This window comes from Taudactylus pleione, unplaced genomic scaffold, assembly GCF_031769625.1.
Source record: "Taudactylus pleione unplaced genomic scaffold, aTauple2 ptg000181l, whole genome shotgun sequence".
Classification (NCBI taxonomy): Eukaryota; Metazoa; Chordata; class Amphibia; order Anura; family Myobatrachidae; genus Taudactylus; species Taudactylus pleione.
In genome coordinates, this window is record NW_028284583.1 from 10,273,900 (window position 1) to 10,297,447 (window position 23,548).

General features: G+C 43.5%; 1 pseudogene; it reads left to right on the forward strand.

The window, feature by feature from the left end:
- Positions 1-503: 503 nt before the first annotated feature.
- Positions 504-23,548, forward strand: part of LOC148519845 (uncharacterized) — a 31,888-nt pseudogene continuing 8,843 nt past the window's right edge.

Below are 23,548 nucleotides of genomic sequence, written 5' to 3' on the forward strand. Positions count from 1 at the left end.
GGTATTTACTGTAAGTGTAGAACGTCTGTACACAAATGTATTAAAAACAAGACTAACTTCAAAATGCACATCCACCAAAACAAAAACAAAAACAAAAACCAAATAAACTCCAGTCACAAAGGGAAAGTGACACCGTTTAAATGGAGAAAATGAACCTCCTAGAGATTCATGTAGTATGCTAAATGCCGCATGGAGGCGTGTATAATAACAAAAAAGGAGTGGGGTTCAGTGGCAACAAGAACTAACCACTATATAAAGAGTTCTGATGAACCCTATTGGAGATTGGCATCCCACAGCTCCAACTGGGGTTATAGTGTGTAGAGTAATAAAGTTTTAGTTGTAATGCTGCAGCGTTTCTGTAGAGGTGGTCCTGTTAAAGCTGGACGGCATAGATGTTATAGAATGGGTGAGACTGCCTTGCAGGGCCGGTATTAAAGTCTGGACTTGCTTGTGGCAGTCGGGGTATGTGGGTAAACAGTGTAAAGCTCCTTGTGTAGGGGGCAATGCTACTGACCTTAACCACCGAGCCTGTCGCGGCAGTCTTGGAGAGACCGTGTCTGGTGAAAAAGCCTTGCCGGGCCAATCGTCAGGTGGTCTCCCCTACGGAGTCTTACCTGTGTCCGATGCGGGCGTCTCTAACTCCGTCTCGGTCCATCTTCACAGTGCGTGCCGACTGCACGCTACTGCCTCTGCCGGGGAACTCCTTTCCTGGTGAGTTCCGGGTTCTCTTTTCTTCTATCACGTGATCGCGTCTCAGATGTTGGAGGTTGCCGCGGGTTGGTGTCTGAGTTGCCGGCTGTACAGATGGAATAGGAGCGAAAACCACTTCTCGTAGCAGGTGCAGCTATGTAGTGGGTGTAGGTAAACCAAAGTCTGTGCTCCTACGCATATCAACCTTTGCGGCCTTCGTCAGGGAGTATCTGGTGTCCATCTTAGATGTGGGCAATAAATACCCATTAGTTATGATGTCACTGCAGGGTGATTGGTCATGGATTCAGGTCAATCATAGTCCCTCCTAGTATCTCTGAGTGCTAAGTAGATGTCAATCAAAGTCTCTGGCACCTGTCACCAGAGTAGTCAGAAAAATATTGGTAATAGACACATAAATATAAATATGAATATAAAAATAAATGAATAATAATAAAAATAAATATAAATAATAAAAATAAATTAAAATTAAAATAAAAATAAAAATAAATATAAAAATAAAAAATAAATAAAAATAAAAACAGAGACACGTGGACAACACACACAGGAGAAGGAGGGGGGGATATATATATATATATATATATATATATATATATATATATATATATATACTATGCGCTGTGTTTGGTAGATGAAACTACCCAAGCAACGGCTCAAGGTCTAATGTATAGAAAGGCTAGCGATCTCAAATCTAAATTGACACATAGCCACCTGAATAGGAAGGAATTAAAACAGACGTCTATAACTAATATGAAACTGAAGAAAGGCTTCTACTACTGCGGACACTGTTATGTGTGCAAGACATGTATAACCACAACAAAAGGGGTGACATCCTTCACATCAAATGCCACTAACACGCCATATAACATTGGAGAACATATCACGTGTCATAGTGTAAGGGTAATTTACCTTATAGAATGCCCATGTAAACTTCAGTATGTAGGCAGAACCACCAGAGCATTGAAAATATGTATAGCTGAACACATCAGGAACATGAAGAAGGGACTAGAAACGCATTCCCTTTTGAATTATTTCAAAGAGAAACATGCACAAAAATCTGCGGGCTTGACCTATATGGGAATCAAACTAGTTACAAAAAATTGGAGGGAGGGAGACTTTGAATGGAAGATAAACAAAGAGGAACTTAAATGGATATACACACTAAAAACTTTCAAACCACAAGGACTGAATTTGGACAATGAAGTCAAATCAGTCATTACAGGTTGACGCATACCAGTTTAAAGAATTTCTCTATATACATCACTTGCGTTTGAGATTCACTACAAGTGTAATGACCCAAACAATATCCAAGTTCTACATTCCCAAACCGCGCAATTAGGCACATATGTCATGTTACCAAATGTATTGGTTCAGACAATATAAATAGACGTGCATTTAGACCATGAACCGTTGCATGGGTAGTTTCATCTACCAACCACAGCGCATAGTATATATATATCCCCCCCTCCTTCTCCTGTGTGTGTTGGCTGCGTGTCTCTGTTTTTATTTTTATTTATTTTTATATTTATTTAAATTTTTATTTTAATTTTTATTTATTTTTATTATTTTTATTGTTTAGATTTATTTTTATTATTATTTATTTACTTTTATTTTTATATTCATATTTATATTTATGTGTCTATTACCAATATTTTTCTGACTACTCTGGTGACATGTGCCAGAGACTTTGATTGACATCTACTTAGCACTCAGAGATACTAGGAGGGACTATGATTGACCTGAATCCAGGACCAATCACCCTGCAGTGACATCATAACTAATGGGTATTTATTGCCCACATCTAAGATGGACACCAGATACTCCCTGACAAAGGCTGCAAGGCTGATACACGTAGGAGCACAGACTTTGGTTTACCAACGCCCACTACATAGCTGCACCTGCAACGAGAAGTAGTTTTCACCCCCCCTCCATCTGTACAGCCGGCAACCGAGACACTTATCCGCAGCAACCTCCAACATATGCGATCACGTGATCGAAGAAAAGAGAACCCGGAAGTCACCAGGAAAGGAGTTCCCCGGCAGAGGCAGTAGCGTGCAGTCGGCACGCACTGTGAAGACGGACCGAGACAGAGTTAGAGATGCCCGCATCGGACATAGGTAAGACTCCGTAGGAGAGACCACCTGACGATTGGCCTGGCAAGGCTTTTCCGCCAAACACAGTATCTCCAAGACTGCCACGACAGGCTCGATGGTTAAGGTCTAGCATTGCCCCCTTCACAAGGAGCTTTACACTGTTTACCCACATACCCCGACTGCCACAAGCAAGTCCAGACTTTAATACCGGCCCTGCAAGGCAGTCTCACCCGTTCTATAACATCTATGCCGTCCAGCTTTAACAGGACCACCTCTATAAAAACGCTGCAGCATTACAACTAAAACTTTATTACTCTACACACTATAACCCCAGTTGGAGCTGTGGGATGCCACTCTCCAATAGGGTTCATCAGAACTCTTCGTATAGTGGTTAGTTCTTGTTGCCACTGAACCCCACTCCTTTTTTCTTATTTATACCCTCCTCCATGCGGCATTTAGCATACTATATGAACATCTAGGAGGTTCATTTTCTCCATTTAAACGGTGTCACTTTCCCTTTGTGACTGGAGTTTATTTGGTTTTTGTTTTTGTTTTGGTGGATGTGCATTTTGAAGTTATTCTTGTTTTTAATACATTTGTGTACAGACTTTCTACACTTACATTAAATACTTTTTCATTATTTACATTGTGGAGCATTCTTGTTTTGTTTTACATTCATTACAAGGTTCTTTTGGCGCTTGTTGCATATTTTGTATTCTCACCTATGTTTCTGTTGTGTAGGGGTTATACAATCGGGAAGCCGGCTGCCTTAATATCGTCAGCCGGCTTCCCGACTGTCATATCCCGGTGAGGGTGAAATGCCGGGCGTCTAGATGTAGATGCCTGACATTTTCCCGACACCGGGAGACCGGCGCCCGGCATCCCGATCGAAGGGATGACGGGCGCCGCGAGCGGACAGCCTCCGGGGGGGTGGGTTAGGTTAAGGGCACCCGGGGGGGAACTTAGGGTTAGGCACCCCCCCGGGAGAGTTAGTGTTAGGATAGGGGGAGGGAGGATTAGGGTTAGGCACCACCGAGGGGACTTATGGTTAGGCACCCCCCGGGGGACTTATATTTCGGCAGCGGGGAAGGGGGGGTTAGGGTTAGGCACTTAGAGGGGGGATTAGGGTTAGGCACTTGGTGGGGAGGTTAGGGTTAGAAACCCCTAAGGAGGGTCAGGGTTATGGGGTTAGGTTAGGTTAGTCAATACTTACCTATCGACAATCGGGATTTCAAGCGCTGTCTGGCTTCCGCTGCCGGGAACTCTGCTGTGGTCGGCCAGGCGCTGCCGGAAATTGAACCATGCGGTTCATACCGATTCCATGTAGGGGTGTCCTTACATACATTCTTCTTCTATTCTTGATCTAATGTATTCTATTGAGAGAAAGAGAACCTCAGTGATATGAGATGGAGCTCTCCAATGCCAAATGGGTTAATGACTGGGTGCCCGTCTACTTCATAGATAACCAGTCAATGAGGAACAGTCTCTCATCTGTTAGAGATGTTTAATCAATATAGGGACTATGTTTATTACTAATATAGAGGGGCATAAAGAATTACTTGTTTGCAATATCTGGGGGGCACATTTTATTTTGAATAGAGTACAGGAGTGATGTGGGGTTTTGTTTTTTACTTTATAATGGTTGTTACCCCTAAACTGCTTGCAATATAGTGGATACAAAATAGCCACAACTTGCAGAGGTGCAGCTATGTGTAGTGGTTTGTATCTGCCATAAAAAAATTTTTGTAAATTTACCCATTTAAATTGTGCTTTGGTTTTATTTCGCTACATGTGTTAGCACTGCTAATATGTGATTCTCTTATATACAGTACATTTAAATATTACAGCCTTGCTGCATACTGTTAGCACTCACAGTTACTTGATACTTATATAAAAACCTTTAAAATGTACAGCAGCACAGTGCAAACACTAAAGGCCCCCATACACGGCATGATATACGTGCCGATCCGACAGATCGGCGCAATATAGGTGCTCTATCGTGCCATGTATGGGCACAATATCGTACCTGATATCGTGCTGCGCGCTCCCGCGGGGTCGTACATCACATCCCCAAGTCTTCCTGCAAAACCATCTGATCTGGGATGCAATGTACTATCCCATTCAGGGATGAAGGAGGGGGAAGCTGGCCTATCGTGCGGTCTGCAGGGACGGATCGGCAGTCGCCCTACACGGTGCATCGCACCATGTACGGGCACCTAAAGGGGTAAATTTACTAAGGGTCAATTTGACTTTCGATTTGAAGTTCAATTTAGCTCACCTCAAACCGACTCAAATCGAAAGTTCAAATTCCTCTTCAAATCCCTCATTTACTAATATTCGATTTGAGAAGCATTTCTCAAATCGAATTCGATTTGGTTCGGTTTTAAAGAGTGATTTGCTGTTCGATTTGACATGTTCATGTACAAATCATGCAGCAAATCCCACTTCAAAACGAACTGCAAATCCCCTGCTTCATGCTTTCACTTTCAGCATGAGCAGTTCGTTTTCACACAGATACATACAGATATCAGTGAGATACCTGCATGTATCTGACTGTAACAAGCAAATAAAGAGTTAAATGTAGTAAAAAATTACGTGAGGTACCCCCCCAAAACAGAACCAGCCCCAGACTTTGCAAAGCCAGTCCTGGTTGTTTAAGTACAGGGAAAAAAATACATAGGGTTCCACTGTACTTAATACTTAATACAACCAGCACTGGGCTCTGGGAACCAGTCCTGGTTCTGGACGTACAGGGAAACAATTGTGTAGGGGTCCACTGTGAGCTGCAGAACCAGCACCGGACCCTTTCTAGCGGGGGGCTGATGCCACAGCCAGGGAAACCCTATCACCGGGCTCCCCAGCCGCAGCATCAGCCCTGACCGCAAGTCAGCCCAGTCCAGGGCTCCCTGGGAAGTTGGGGACCCCCCCAATAAAAGGGTTCACCTCTCCAGGGCACCCCTAGCCTAGGTTGATAGCACGGGGCGGTGGGTAGCGGGTTGATAGTGTATGTGTAGTGTAAAAATAGAATAATAAAAGCACTGGGCCTGATTCAGAGCCGGACGCTCTGACAAGAGCGTTCGCTCTGAATCAGGGCCCTCCTACCTAAAATTAGAGCGGCCTCCTGGCCGCTCACATAGCTGTGGGTGACCACCCACAGCTTATGCGAGCGGCCAAAAAGATGGTCGCGATGGTCAAGACCATCGCAACCATCGGGCTTGCGACGAGACCCTGCGGTAGGGTCTCGCTGCCGCAAGCCCAGTAGTGCTTTTGGCTCTATCAGAGCCAAAAGCACTCCCACTGACATCACTAGTGATGTCAGTGGGGCCGGACCCAGATGGTAGGCGTTCCCATGGGAACGCCTCCGTCTGGGCAGCAACGCCCCTGGCACGCCCACCAAAGGGGGCGTGCTGTCACTCACCATCGCCAGCATGCCCCCTTTGGTGCAAGACCCATAGCGACGGCTGGCCGTCGCTATGCGGGTCTCGCGCATGACGGAGCTCCCTCCATCGTGCGCATGCACACTAGGGCACCATCGACCCGCTTGCGAGTGCTCAGCGCTCGCGAGCGGGTCTGAATCAGGCCCACTGTCTTTACAGTAGAACAGCAGGTCCCAGCAAGCCTCCCCCACATGCTGGTACTTGGAGAACCACAAGTACCAGCATGCAGGGCATTTAGGGCCCACTGGTACCTGCAGTTCACCTGTAAAGAAATGTTGAAAAAAAGACAAGACACACACACCGCACACAGTATAATTTTAATAAACATACATGCACTCACACATGTACACACACATACACGTACACATACTCACCTATGTATCACTGTAGCATCGGTCCCCTTTTCCAGCAGAAATTCCATAGGGTACCTGTGGAAAAAAACATACTCACCATCTCCTATGTGTGGTTTTGTCCTCTTTGGTCCAAAGTAGGCAGCCATGGTCTTCTTAAAATAAAAAAATTAAAAATGCGAACCACGCACTAAGTAATAACCAGTATGGTTAATACTTACCGACTGTAGCACTCAGACGTGGCTTCCTCCTTTGAAGGTCCATGTCTGAGCAGAGCATTCATTGGCTGAGAGAGGTCAGCTCCCGCCTCTCTCAGCCAATGAATGGCTCCCTCCTTTATTGGGGGGGTCCCCAACTCCCCAGGGTTCCCTGGCCTGGGCTGACTTGTGGTCAGAATGATGCTGTGGCTGGGGGGCCTGGTGATAGGGCTCCCCTAGATGTGGCATCAGCCCCCTACTATAAAGGGTCCAATGCTGGTTCTTGAGCTTACAGTGGAAGCCTACGCATTTTTTTCCTGTAAGTCCAGAACCAGGACTGGTTCTCAGAGCCCAGTGCTGGTTGTATTAAGTACAGTGGAACCCTACGTATTTTTTTCCCTGTACTTAAACAACCAGGACTGCCTTTGCAAAGTCCGGGGCTGGTTCTGTGTTGGGGGGGTATCTCACGTCATTTTTTTTCTACAATTAACTCTTTATTTGCTTTTTACAGTCAGATACATGCAGGCATCTCATTGATGTCTGCATGTATCTGTGTCAATCCGACCTGCTCATGCTCAAATCAAAAGCATGAAGCAGTTCTATTCATTTGGGGATTTGAAGTTTGATTTTGTGTTCGATTTCAAATCAAATGAAAGTAAATAAGGGATTTGTGTGTTGGTCTATGTAAAAGTACCAATGTTTTTTCAAAGTTCGATTTGAGGTCGATTTGACTAAAATTCAATTTACATTAAATTTTACATTCAATTTGGCCTTTAGTAAATACCCAAATGCAATATGGAATACAAATCGAACAGAAATCGAATACCAATTCACTGAAAATGCTAAATCGACCCTTAGTAAATTTACCCCTAAGGCTCTTTTCAAACACAATGGTTTTGTCTGGACGGCAACAAAAATGTTAGTTTTTTTTCCAGTAGAGTGTTTGTAGTCAAAAACAAAAATACATGCATGCTTTCACTTTCAGACAACACAAATATGGTACAGTTGCCGTGCAGCTGTCCACTGACAAGGACAGCTGCTCTCCACGGTTTTAAGTTTTAAAGATTGAAAAGAGATTGAAAACACACGGCAATAACATTACACACGGCACAAGATCATTGCTTGTGAAAGTGACTGATCCATGGGGAAAAAAAACTAACAATATTTTTTTACATCTGGACAAAACTGTTCTGTGTGAAATAGCCCAAACTGTACTCCAAAGTACAGTATATGGCAGGGGTTCCCAACCACGGTCCTCAAGGCACACTAAAGCTGGGTACAAACGTAAAGATTTTCTGTCCAACCATCCAACTAGTTGATTGGTTGGAATGAAAATCTGGTAAGGTATGAAAGCAAATGACAATCAGCAATTTGCTCCCAAATGCCGGAAAATGGACAAAAACTGTTGTTTAAACAAATTGATAAGATCAAACATTTAACAAACTTGTCGGAACGTCCATTTTCATCTGTTTTCTGGCATTTAGGAGCAAATTGCTGATATTCAGTTACTCCCATATATTACCAGATTTTCATTCCAACCAATTAACTAGTTGGATGGTTGGACAGAAAATCTTTACGTGTGTACCCAGCTTTACAGTCCAGGTTTTAAGGATAGCCACACTTAAGAACAGGTGACTTAATTAGTATCTCAGTTATTTTCATTTTACCACCTGTGCTTAAGCATGGATATCAATAAAGCTAGGGCCCGTATTCAGTTTGAGGCGAAAAGTCCGGACTTTTCGCCTGTTGGACTTTCACCTCCTTCGCTGTTTTGCGGACAGAAAAGTATTGCGCGTGTCCCCACTTATCCCTGTATTCAATTTCTAAGGACGCAAAAACGGGACACGGCGAAACTGGAACAGGCGAATAGTCCTGTCAATTTTCGGGAAAACATCCTTGTACCCCCCTAAAGATGTCCTGACATGGGGGATCATTATGGGTACCCCCGTTTTTGTCTGCTGAAGGGAAGTCGGGTTTTTAAATAGCCTTGGCAGGTGAATAAATGCACCTTTGAAGAACAGGTGAAGAATAGCTATTTTTTCAGGAAAAAAATCTATGCCCATCAAATTTGGGGTACATGAAAATGGGTGCAAGCATATTTTAAAGTCCCTAAAATGATTTTTAAAAATTCTTCAAAAATGCACCTGCCGCTACCACCTGCAATAAAGAAAACACCTGCCGCATACTTCGGAACCCCTCTGGAATCAATTTCACTACTTTAGAAGTTTGTCCCCCTTTTTTTTTTTTCAACCCCAAAATGAAACTTAATTTTTTGGGGTTGGCACCGGTGAAAAGTCTTTGAAATTGAATACGGGGATATTTGAAACAGGCGAAAATTACGTCATTGGCAATAAATTATCACCAATAACGGGTTTTCGCTCCAAATTGAATACGCTCCTTGGACTGTTAGTGTGCCTTGACGACTGAGGTTGGGAATCACTGGTATATGGGCTAATTTATGCTACTGTGCATATTGTCTATTAGCATGTAGTAATGGTGTCATATTGTGGTACATGCTATTGAGGGTAGCAGGACCATATTTTTACCTTTCCAGCCCACCTAACGCCTAACACTTATCATAATGTTCGTGGCACTGAAAGGGTGCTTTTAGAGGAGGACATGACCTTATGGTGTATGAGCACACCAGCCACCACTGATTCTGCAAAGTATAAATTTGGGAGTATGCCTTTCATCTGGCCCGTGGGCGACTTGTGAAATAGTATATCAGGGCCCAGAAGATAATACCTTTTTTCAGAGTGCATAGTTAAGCTGGCCACACACTAGACCAACTTACATCCAACCAGTCAACTAGTTGATTGGTTGGAATGAAAATCTGGTAAAGTATGAAAGCAAATGACAATCAGCAATTTGCTCCCATATGCTGGAAAATGGACAAAAACTGTTGTTTGAACAAATTGTTTAGATCAAACATTTAACAAACTTGTCTGAACAACCATTTTCATCTGTTTTCTGGCATTTAGGAGCATATTGCTGATCATCAATTACTCCCATACGTTACCAGATTTTCATTCCAACCAATCAACAAGTTGGCTGGTTGAATGTAAGTTGGTCTAGTGTGTGGCCAGCTTTACTCCTGTATCCCCACCCCATGAACCCTAATTATCACACCCACCACTTCCACATTTGAATTTAAACCTGCTATATATACTAAACATTGGATTGAAGCCTTGTTAGTTAAAATCCTTATTAAGTTATGCCGAACATAAAACCTTACGTTAGATGTTCAATCGGAAGTATTATTATAGCAAGTATATAATATCTAGGAGTCTTTCTTTGACTATCCTTTAAGGAAAACTTAACAGGCTCCACTGTAAATGGGCTACCTAGATGTCAGTGTTCCTGAATTGGTGATGAAAAGTTATTCAATTATACAGTGAAAAGCCAAATTATATCTGAAATCTTTTTTAATCTATATGTGACTAATAATTTGTTTATATTTAATATAGAAATAGTTCTGAAGCCCAGAGAGGAGCTTTCAAGGAGACCACCCTTGAATGTGGAGAAGACGCGTACCCTAGTGCCTGCAAAGACCATCCAAGCACGGCCTAGGAGCACCATACAAGACACAGTTAGAGTATAGGAGGTATTTAATGTTGGGAGTATGCCTTTCACCTGGCCAGTGGGTGACAATACCTGTATATCCAGGGTGACTTCCTAGCATCAGTACTATAAATTCTATAGGTCAATTATTTTGTATCAAAAATAATTTCATTGTTCCATTAGGATGTGTAATGTTTATTCAGAGCCCTTTTACCCCTGGTGACAGGACCACTAAATGTAAAGGAGATTACACTCTCCCTTTCTGTAAATGTTGGACCTTGTTATGTCAGGATTTGGAAAGGGAGCTCATCTACCATAGAAAGGGAACCTACCTACCATAGAGGGATCTGCCCTCTATGTAACAAATGCTATTACTCTTTTTCCAAGCTCTGTTGCCGATCACTAACACCTGCAGCAATTGTAATTTACATAAAGGAATTCTGTAGAATAACAATAAAGTACAATGGGCTTTATATAAAAGAAATACATGGAAATGTTTGGGAAACTACTATATGATACTTTAAGACACAGATATGACCACAGGTGAAGCATTATTTGCCATGTACATCTGGTGACAGCATTGCAGGAAGCATTTCTGAGTATAAATCTAAGAACATTGGGGGAGATGTATTATAGCGGCATGGAGCAGGGGAGTGATAACTCCCCCCTCCGGCGATCCCTGCCTGAGTACACAGCGCATCAGCCTAGTGCTGATTCTTTGTGTCTCAGTCCTGGCCATCTCCCATGCGCGCAAGTATCAGGAGATCTTGTGTGCAGCCCTGGAGCCGACAGCCCCCGCAGCAGGGACAGTGCTGTCCTGCAGTGGGTATAGGGCATTGCCAGGCTGTAGCTGTCGATAGCAACAGCTGCAAAGAGCAGAACTGTCAGGTGAACTGGCCATTCATACATAGCCCAGACTATGAGCACTGCTATCCTGTAGATAGCAGCGCCAATAATGACCTGTCATTTACTGCCAAACACCCTGATCATACATCAGGAAGAAGCAATATCAGCACACATAATGTGCGCTGATGCCGCTTCGACTCTTCATACATCTTCCCCATTGTTGTCACTTGGCAACACAACAAGCATTCATACAATAGCAGCAATTATTGTATCTGTGTGACTGTGGGATATTTCATACATGTTTGTGATTAAAAAATACATTATAAATTGTGTTGATTAGTCTTTTAGGTTTACTGGTTGTAACCAATGTGAAGCTTAAGTCATCCAAAACAGTAATGAAGTCTTGTTAGATAAGGTCCTAATTAAGTTATGCTAAACATATATCTTACATGCATACTTGCCTAATCTCCCAGGGGGCTCCCTAAAATCAGGTGTCACTCCAGACTGCCTGGAAGAGTGGATGGGTCACCTGGGAGCCATTTGCCATTTGCCACCTGGGTGCGGCCACCTGCTTACTAAGTGAAGTAGGTTGCACTGTCGACTGATGACGCGATTTGTATTCAATTGTGTTATCATGGCCCCTCTCCAGGGCCGGATTAACAATGGGGCGGGTGGAGCTACAGCTCCAGGCCTCCCATTGAAAATAGGCCCACGCAGATTGCATTGCAGTGCAGGCAAGAAAAAATATTTTTTTTTCTTTCCTGACACTACCAACTAACAGCCCAGGCCACTCACCTAACAGCTGCCAGAACAGCTTAGCTTAGCCCATTCTGACCCCCTCCTCTTGGACGATCCAGCCGGCCAGGCTGAAGCCCCGCCCACCCGTGGCAGCCGAAGCCCCGCCCACACTCGGCAGATGAAGCCCCGCCCACCTTTGGTCCGCCGAAGCCCCGCCCCCTGTTCCTTCCTGCTCTCAACCAATCGCCAAGCTGAAGAGGGAAGGAAGCTCAGCCCAGCTTGTCCGTTTATACAGGTCAGTGTGAACATATTATACATGTATATGTTACATATACATGTGTATCCTGTATATGTACATATACATATGTGTGCATATATATATATATATATATATATATACATATATATATACATATGAATCCAAAGTACAGGGAGAAAGTGCAGCATTCACTGAGTGAAGTATAGTACAAACGCAGGGGAGCCCTGACAAAGTAATCCTTGCACCACCTACAAGGTTACTTGTATATCAGCCCAGCTTGTCCGTTTATACAGGTCAGTGTGAATATATACATGTGTGTACTGTATATGTACATATACATATGTGTGTATATATTTATGTATATATATATGCATATTATATATAAAAAAATCATTAATTGTTTTCCATTAATAATTATTAGTTTTATTAATGTCGTTATTTTCTCTTTTGGGGTTTTATTTGAGTGCGCCATATTATATGTTCACATTTATTTAATATGGTGATTGGGCCATCTGTGTATCTTGGCGCTTAACATCTTTGTCTTATATGTTAGTCTGTTTGCCAAGTTTTTGGTGCCTGTCAGACACTCACACTGTTAAGGTGCGTACACACTACACGATATGCTCCCTGAGCGATATCGTCTAGTGTGTCCCCGGCAGGGTGTGCTCAATGTCGTTCATGACATTGAGCACAGCCGCTGAACGATATCATTAACGATATCGTTCAGCGCCGGGCTCTCTCCCCCATTCCCCAACATGCAGCAACCTGACGACATCTTCAGATTGTGCTGCATGTTCAGGCGATGGACAATGTTGGAAACGACCAGCGGGAGTGCGCATCGCTGGTCGTTTCCGACATAAAAGTGCACGATTTGTGCACGATTACTGAGCGATTGCACGATTACGATGTTGTAATCGTGCAGTCGCTCAGTAATATCGCCCAGTGTGTACCCACCATTAGATCTTGTCTATGTTTACCTATGTTGATTTCTATGGCAACACCTATAACATTTATGTCAACGCCTATAACATTGATGTTCCATTGACTGAAACAAACGTGATGTATGTGAGTCACGTGCTTCTAGCTATTGGTCCTTGTTTGATGGCTGTGATCACATTGCATCGTGTCCGGCCCCCAGGAGACACACTGGCATTGGCCCCTTTGCAGCGTGTTTCTCCCTCTGGGCGGACCTATTATGCCTGACCATGTGTCCGGCTGGTTAGATGGAACTCTCTGTGACATTGATTCCGGGACGCGGCTGCCAGCATGTAGTCTGGCCCCCGGGTGACAGGTGAGATCTATGTATGTTTGTTTGATTTGGCGCCACACTCCCTATTTAACACCATGCTTTGACACTTAAGGGGCCTATCCATTAGGTGACTTAAAAACTGAACGACTAGCGTTCAGTCCTTCAGGTCGCCTAGGTGCGGTGCCCGCACTGAACGGCGTTCACTGAACGTCATTCAGTGCAGGAGACCGACCTCCTATCTGAGAACATTCCGAACCTGACGATCATCGTCAGGTTGACGGCCATCTTCCACAGATAGTCGGCAGGGACCCAGCTTGCACACGCATCGCTGGTCCTTGCCGGCTATCCATTAGATGATTTTCTGAGCGAAGCGACCAAAACCTCCTGGTTTTGGTCGGATTATTCAAAAAGTCTTCTGATGGATAGGCCCATTTACTCTGTGCTCATGATGAAGGTGGTTTGCCACTGAAACGCCTGTCGGGCTCTTGATTGAATATATACATATGGTCACCAGGCACTGATAAGTATAACAGGAATCTACTGCATAGCAGATGTGACGTGCATTTGTGTATAACCCGATTAAGCATGGCTGTGTTTTAATACATTCCATTTTACATGCATTAAGTTAAAGGTGTGCTGGTCTCGTTTTTTGATCCCTTGGGATTGAATATGATATATGCTACAATATGTAACCTCAGCATCCGCTAATTCTATTAAGTGTGTGCGGTTCTTCTTTGTGGATTTTTACACAAATGTGTGTGTGTGTGTGTGTGTGTGTGTGTGTGTGTGTGTGTATGTGTATAATATATCTCTCTCTCCCTCTCCCTATATATATATATATATATATATATATATACACACACATATCTATATATATATATATATATACACACATTAAATTAGGTGTGTGTGTATATATACAGTATATATATATATATATATTTTTATATATAGTGCGTGTATATATTCATATGTGTGTGTATGTATATATATATATATATATATATATATGTGTGTATATATATATATATATCATACACACACTGGTAAATAGGGAGGGTACAGGAGCTTGAGGCACAGTTAAGTGGACTGAAGCGGGTGTGGTGTGATATTTCAACATTCATCATGTTGATAGGAGATTGTCAACATGGTCATAGTGTTGAAGTTATTCATGTCAGTGATAGAATGTCGACATATCATCCCTGTTGGCCCAGTGCTGTCTAACCTGCTCCTGACGGCTGCAGTGACTCTAGTGCGGCTTCTGGGTCCCAGCGGTCATGACCTCTGCTGCTCTAGCCTTCCGGTGCGAATTCCCCCCTAACCCTAATGCCTACCCCTACCTTATAGGTCTTTACCTTAACCTCCTCCCCCCCGCAGTCTAAAGGCGTGTATCCTCTAGACGATATGCTCCATGAGCAATATCGTCTAGTGTTTCCCCAACAGTGATGTGCTCAATGTCATTAATGACATTGAGCACCAACACTGAACGATATATTGTTCAGTGACGTCACCCTCTCTCAACCCCGTACTTGCAGAACCTGACGATATCGTCAGGTTGCCCTGTAAGTACGGGCAATGATAGATGTCGTCAGCGAACATGGGGTGCCTAACCACCCCATGTAGCCTAATCCTAACCTCCTCCATCCGTAGCCTAACCCTAACCTTCCCCTAGTGCCTAACCCCTGATGTCGACATTTTCATGTTAACATAATGAATGTTGACATTATGACTGTCAACATATCTCACCACACCTGCTTCGGCCCCCTTAAGTGTGCCTCAAATTCCTGTACCCTCCCAATTTACGTGTATATGTGTGGGTATGGGTATGGGTATGTGTAAATCTGTTTAAGTTTTCAACGCTTCAGAACTTGTATTTATTCTTACATCAGGATTACTGAGAGGACGAATACAAGTTCTGAATTGTTGATAACTTAAATGGATTTTTAGTGTGTTTTATACAATTCGTCCAGAGTGCCTGCCGCCCATTCGACTGCTACATGGTTCCCTCCCTTCACAGGCAGAGGTAATTAGGAGGGCACCAGACGCCATAGCACTATACTTTGCACAGGAGTGCCGGCCTACACATACACATCGGTGTACCAGGACCGGCTCCGGAGCGCCCTGTGACGGCCCTGTGCCTCTTAAGTGCATGACGTCATGCTGTTGCGCAAAAGTACTGAGGCCGCCGGCACCTGGAAATGCAGCACTGCATTGAGCGTCCTAAGAGAACGCTGCACAGGCTACACCCCTATGTAAACCCCAACCACACTGCACTGGGCATGACCCCACATTACCAGTCACACTGCTACGGCACTTGCCACACCCCTTGCAGCGGCACACAATAGGCCCATCATAATTTTCAGCTCCAGGCCCATGTGTACATTAATCTGGCACTGCCCCTCTCCCTGTTTCACAATTTCTGTAATTGTACATTAACCAGTGGGGGTGGGGCCACGATCACGTGATCACATCACCATGCCCCCAGCACCACCTATCACTGCTGTGATACTCCCCGCCCCGCAGTACCAACCTGGCTGCCCCCTCCCTAAAGGTCGGCAGATATGCTTACATATTAGATGTTTAATCAGAAGTGGGTATCAATTACTGTCCTAGACTGCTGAGTTCCAACAAGAGTAAAACAGTTCTTATTATAGCAGGGAAACCATGTAAGAGAGTCTTTTCCTCACTATCCTATAAGGTAAACTCAACAGGCTCCACTGTAAATGGGCTACCTAGATGTCAGTGTTCCTGAATTGGTGAAGTTAATTTGTAATTTAGTCACTAAGGAGATGATAAAGTCTCACAAGAACTTTTTAATTTATTAAATTATACAGTGAAAAGCCAAATGATATCTGACATTTTGTTTATTCTATATGTGAATAATAATAATGTGGTTATATTAATGTAGAAAAACTTCTGAAGCCCAGAGAGGATCTTTCCAGGAGACCAGCTCTGAATGTGGAGAAGACACGTACCCTAGCGCCAGCAAAGACCATCCAAGCACGGCCTAGGAGTACCATAAAAGGCACAGTTAGAGCAGGAGGTATGTAAAGTTGGGAGTATGCCTTTCACCTGGCCAGTGGGTGACTTGTGAAATGTTGCATCATGGCCCAAAAGACAATACCTGTATATCCAGGATTCCAGGGTGACTTCATAGCATCAATACTATAAAGTCTATAGGTCAATTATTTTGTATTAGAAATCATTTCATTGTTCCATTAGGGTTTATAATATTTATTCAGAGCCCTATTACCCCTGATGACAGGAACACTAAATGTAAAGATTACACTCTCCCTTTCTGTAAATTTTGGACCTTGTTTTGTCAGACTTTGGAAAGGGATCTCATCTACCATAGAGAGGGAACCTACCTACCATAGAGGGATCTGCCCTCTATGTAACAAATGCTATTACTCTTTTTCCGAGCTCTGTTGCCAATCACTAACACCTGCAGCAATTATCATTTACATAAAGGAATTCTGTAGAACAACAATAAAATACAATGGGCTTTATGTAAAAGAAATACAGTACTAGTAGCATTTACAAATATTTATATCCCAGCATTTGGGAAACTACTGTATGATACTTTGAGAGACAGATCTAACCATAGGTGAAGCATTATTTGCAGTGTACATCAGGTGACAGCATTGCAGGAGGCATTTCTGAGTATAAATTTAAGAACATTGTTGTCACTTGGTAACACAAGAAGCATTCATACAATAGCAGCAATTATTTTATCTGTTTGACTGTGGGATATGACCAATTTGAAGCCAAAGTCATCCAAAACAGTTATTATAAGGCTTAAGCTGTATTTAGACTTTCTGTATGTACCAAACATTGCACTGTGGGTAATGAAGTCTTGTTAGATAAGATCTTAATTAAGTTACGCTAAACATATACCTTACATGCATACTTGCCTAATCTTCCAGGAGACTCCCTAAAATCAGGTATCACTTCTGACTTCCCAGAAGAGTGGATGGGTCACCTGGAGCCATTTGCCACCTGGGTGCAGCCACCTGCTTACTAAGTGAAGTGGGTTGTACTGTCGACTGATGACGCGATTTGTATTCAATTGTGTTACTGTGGCCCCACCCCCTGTTTCACAATGACTGTAATTGTGCATTATCTAGCGGGGTGGGGCCACAATGACATGACCACATCACCATACCCCCAGCACCACCTATCACTGCTGTGATACTCCCCGCCCCACAGTGCCAACCTGGCTGCCCCCTCCCCAAGGTCGGCAGGTATGCTTACATATTAGATGTTTAATCAGAAGTGGGTATCAATTGCTGTCCTAGACTGCTGAGTTCCAACAAGAGTAAAGCAGTTCTTATTAAAGCAGGGAAACTATCTAAGAGAGTCTTTCCCTGACTATCCTATAAGGTAAACTCAACAGGCTCCACTGTAAATGGGCTACCTAGATGTCAGTGCTCCTGAATTGGTGATGTTAATTTGTAATTTGGTCACTAAGGAGATGGTAATGTCTCACAAGAACTTTTTAATTTATTAAATTACACAGTGAAAAGCCAAATGATATCTGACATCTCTTTTATTCTATACGTGAATAATAATAATGTGGTTATATTTAATGTAGAAAAAATTCTGAAGCCCAGAGAGGAGCTTTCCAGGAGACCAGCTCGGAGTGTGGAGAAGATATGTACCCTAGCACCTGCAAAGACCATCCAAGCACCACCTAGGAGTACCATACAAAGCACAGTTTGAGCAGGAGGTATGTAAAGTTGGAAGCATGCCTTTCACCTGGCCAGTGGGCGACCTACTGTATGAAATGCTACATAAGGGCCCAAAATACAATACCTGTATATCCAGGATGACTTCATAGCATAAGTACTATAAAGTTCATAGGCCAATTATTTTGTATAAGAAATCATAGTCATTCATGTTAATTACCAGGGTTCGAACGGACCTCGATAATTCAAGCGCCGGTGCAATTTATCACTGCTCCGGCGCGGAGACAGCTGAACCGAAAATAAATTGTCTCCCTGAATCTTTTTGCTTTTCCTTTTGGAGCAGTGAAACTAGTCCACCTCCGTGAACTAAAGTTCATGCAGGCTGCTGGTAGCACCAAATTGGTTGTTATTGATTAATGATAAGCCCCGTACACACAGGTCCAATCTGGGGATATCGTTAGTGATGCCATGGCTGCCAAATGCAGCATGGCCCTGCCCCCTCACTATTGTTTGTCATCAGCAAGTGTGTATGCATTTGCCGATGCCGGCATCCCCACCAGGCCTGCTGCATCTGACATCGCTCCATAAACACATCGTACAGTATGTATGTGGTTTTACTCAACCTAGGCTAAGAATACTATTGGATGACTATACCTTGTTAAATGTAATACTACCTAGACCTAATATACAAATTATTATATTTTGTCTGTATAACTTCATATTTACATGGGTCAGTTATATTGTATTTCTTTTTTGTAATATCTATTATATTAATAAATTTAAAATTGAAATATAAAAAAAAGGTCCGACGGTAGGACTTCTCCCCACGAGCAGGAGCAAATGCCATCTGAAGATGATGAATACTCCCGCAGTTAATGCTCTGAAAATATTGTATTTCCGGAGCTTGATGAATTCCTGTCCCTATACTAGTGTATGGGAACAGCGGACCACATCGGGAGAGAAAGGTATCTGTGATATCTCGTACATTAGCTTTTTGATAAATGGCACGAAAACCTAATTTCTACAAAAGCAGGTGAAAATGTTAATTTTCACCAGCCTTTGTAGAAATTAAGTGATAATGAATAGAGAGCCTGATTCATGAAGGATCACAACTGCAATGCTGGGGGCAGCCCAAAGGTCGCCAAGTATGCTTATATGTTAGACATTTAATCAGAAGTGGGTGGTATCAAATACCATCTTAGGTCCGAATTCAATTAGAAGTGAAAAGCCATTTTTGCCCATTTTTTTTAGATAATGTTGCCTGAAATTTTATTTCTGTATATAATACTAGCCCCGTTTTCGCCTAACCGAATAGTCAATGCACTGAAATACAGTAGGTGATACTTTTTCTTCACAGGAGAAAAAAAGTGTGTAATTCTATATTTTGGGGTGCAGATGCTGGGAAACCACCAAGAACACCCTTTGTGTTGTGTTGTGGAGGGGGGCCCCCTCCAAAGGACAATTCACCCCAAAAAAAGGGGAAAAAAATCACGGTACACCCCAAAAAATGCCTTAGAAATTTGGGACAAAAATGAAAAAAGTGGGGGGACAACTTCAAAAACTATCAAAATAAGCTTCTGGGGGTGCTCTAAGAAGGGGCCATGTGTTTTTGGGATTGCAGGTGCTTGTATGATGAAGGAATTTAACTTTTTCTAAAACTTCACTTTAGAGACGTAAAAATATTCCAGTACCCATTTACAAGCACCCCAAATGTGATGGGACTACTTATTTTCTACAAAAACACTGCTTAATGCCATTCTTCACCACTTTTACCTAGACGCTAATAGCAAGCAATTACCACCACTGAAGTACCCTAACTAGTTCAATTAGGCCTGATACTAAACTACCATAATGATTTTCAAAGTCAAACCATTTTTTCCAGGGGTACAGAGTGATTCCCCAAATTCATCCTGCATCCTGAGTAAATCGGGAGCACGCGCGAAAAGTTTTCGCATCCAAAACAGATGAAGCGGCGAAAAGTCAAGTAGGCTGAACTTTTCCGCGAGGCAAAACTAATTGAATACGGCCCTTAGACTGCTGAGTTCCTGCAAGAGTAAAACAGTTCTTATTATAGCAGGGAAACTATCTAAGATAATCTTTCCCTGATTATCCTATAAGGAAAATTCAACAGGCTCCACTGTAAATGGGCTACCCAGATGTCAGTGCTCCAGAATTGGTGTTTATTTGTAATTTGGTCACTAAGAAGCTGGTTAAGTCTCACAAGAACTTTTTAATTTATTTATGAAAAACCAAATGATATCTGACATCTTTTTTATTCTATACATGAATAATAATAATGTGGTTATATTTATTATAGCAAAACTTCTTGCCCAGAGAGGAGCTTTCCAGGAGACCAGGTCTGACTTTAGAGAAGACACGTACCCTAGCGCCTGCAAAGACCATCCAAGCACGGCCTAGGAGTACCATACAAGGCACAGTTAGAACAGGAGGTATGTAAAGTTAGGAGTATACCTTTCCCCTGGCCAGTGGGTGACATGAGAAATGCTACATCAGGGCCCAAAGGAGTTCCAACAAAGTAAAATAGTTCTTATTATAGCAGGGAAACGATCTAAGAGAGTCTTTCCCTAACTATCCTATAAGGAAAACTTAAAAGGCTCCACTGTAATTGGGCTACCCAGACATCAGTGCTCCAGAATTAGTGAAGTTGTTTTGCAATTTGGTCACTAAGGAGATAGTTAATCTCACAAGAACTTTCTAATTTATTCAATTATATTATATTTAATATAGAGACACTGCAGAAGCCTTGAGAGGAGCTTTCAAAGAGATAAATACTGAGTGTGGAGAAGGCAAGTACCCTAGCACCTGCAAAGACCATCCAAGCATAGCCTAGGAGTGTCATACAAGACACAGTTAGAGTAGGAACCAGCCACCACACCAGCTTGCTCCCTCCAAACAAAGCTTCATTACATAACACCACCTTATGTGCAAACAGGAGCAGCTCCATTTATAACTGCGGAACTAGAGAGACCAGTGGAAATCATCCACAAGGCATCTTGGCATCAGGAAATAAATTAGCATTGGCATACAAGCCTAAAACCAAGATCGTGAAAAAGCCCGACTTGCCAAATCCAACTAGGACCGTGATGTCACTAAGACACAAGCAAAAGACATCTCAGGGAACGTACAATGTATTTTTAATAGGGGTGTGCACCGGCCACTTTTCGTGTTTTGTGTTTTGGTTTTGGATCTGGATCTTTCTTCGTGTTTTGGATCTGGATTGGTTTTGCCAAAACCACCCTTCCGTGTTTTGGGTTCTGGGTTTTGTGTTTTGGATCTGTATTTTTTTTTTAAAAAGCATAAAAACAGCTAAAATCACAGAATTTGTTGGTTTCTCTGCTCCTATGCTATTATTAACCTCAATAACCTTAATTTCCACTCATTTCCAGTCTATTCTGAACACCTCACACCTCACAATAGTGTTTTCATGTCCAAAAGGTTGCACCGAGGTAGCTGGATGACTATGCTAAGCGACACGAGTGGGCGGCACAAACACGTGACCCATCTAGGAGTGACACTGCAGTGGCAGACAGGATGGCAGTTACAAAAACTAGGCCCCAAACTGTACATAATGCAAAGAAAAAAAAGAAGTGCAAGATGGAATTGTCCTTGGGCCCTCCCACCCACCCTTATGTTGTATAAACAGGACATGCACACTTTAACAAATCAATCATTTCAGCGCCAGGGTCTGCCACACAACTGTGGCTGAAATGATTGGTTCGTTTGGGCCCCCACAAAACAAGCTGGCAATTAATGTGTCCCTGCACAAACTGGCTCTACGGAGGCAAGATGTCATCCTCATCCTCCTCATCCACCGATTCCTCACCCTCTTCAGTGTGTACATCCTCATCCTCACAAAGTATTAACTCGTCCCCACTTGAATCCACCACCACAGGTCCCTCTGTACCTTCTGGAGGCTGGTCTCCCTGGAAGAGCTGATAATTCATTTTGATGAACATCATCTTCTCCACATTCTGTGGAAGCAACCTATTACGCCTTTCGCTGACAAGGTTCCCGGCTGCACTAAACACTCTTTCGGAGTACACACTGGAGGGGGGGCAACTCAGGTAAAATAGAGCCAGCTTGTACAGGGGCCTCCAAATTACCTCTTTTTCCTGCCAGTACAGGTATGGACTGTCTGACATGCCTACTTGGATGCTGTCACCGATGTAATCCTCCACCATTCTGTCAATGGTGACAGTATCATATGCAGTGACAGTAGACATGTCAGAAATTGTTGCCAGGTCCTTCAGTCCGGACCAGATGTCCAAACTTGGTCCTGCCTGCTACCTGCATCACCGCCAGCGGGTTGCTTAGGATACCTAAGTTTTTTCCTGGCAGCCCCAGTTGCGGGAGAAAATGAAGAAGGAGCCGTTGACGTGTCACGTTCCGCTTCAGCTGACAGTGTGTTCACCAGTAGGTCTTTGCACCTCTGCAGGCTTGTGTCGGCCGGAAAGAGAGACACCACATAGGCTTTAAACCTAGGATCAAGCACGGTGGCCAAAATGTAGTGGTCTGATTTCAACAGATTGACCACCCTGGAATCCTGGCAAAGCGAATGAAGGGCTTCATCCACAAGTCCCACATGCCGAGCGGAATCGCTCCGTCTTAGCTCCTCCTTCACTTTCTCCAGCTGCTTCTGCAAAAGCCTGATGAGGGGAATGACCTGACTCAAGCTGGCTGTGTCTGAACTGACTTCACGTGTGGCAAGTTCGAAGGGCTGGAGAACCTTGCACAACACGGAAATCATTCTCCACTGCGCTTGAGTCAGGTGCATACCCCCTCCTTTGCCTATGTCATAGGTGGATGTATAGGCTTGTATGGCCTTTTGCTGCTCCTCCATCCTCTGAAGCATATAGAGGGTTGAGTTCCACCGCGTCACAACCTCTTGCTTCAGGTGATGGCGGGGCAGGTTCAAGAGTGTTTGCTGGCGCTCCAGTCTTCGGCACGCAGTCGCTGAATGGCGAAAGTGGCCAGAAATTTTTTGGGCCACCCAAAGCGTCTCCTGCACGCCCCTGTCGCTTTTCAGAAAATTCTGCACCACCAAGTTTATTGTGTGAGCAAAACATGGGACGTGCTGGAATTTGCCCAGATGTAATGCCCGCACAATATTGGTGGCGTTGTCAGATATCACAAATCCCCAGGAGAGTCTAAGTGGGGTAAGCCACTGGGCGATGATTTCCCTCAGTTTCTCTAAGAGGTTGTCGGCGGTGTGCCTCTTACTGAAACCGGTGATACACAGCGTAGCCTGCCTTGTAACGAGCTGGCGTTTCTGAGATGCTGCTACTGGTGACGCTGCTGCTGTTGCTGCGTAAGGTGATATATCTACCCAGTGGGCTGTCACAGTCATATAGTCCTTAGTCTGCCCTGTTCCACTTGTCCACATGTCCGTGGTTAAGTGGAC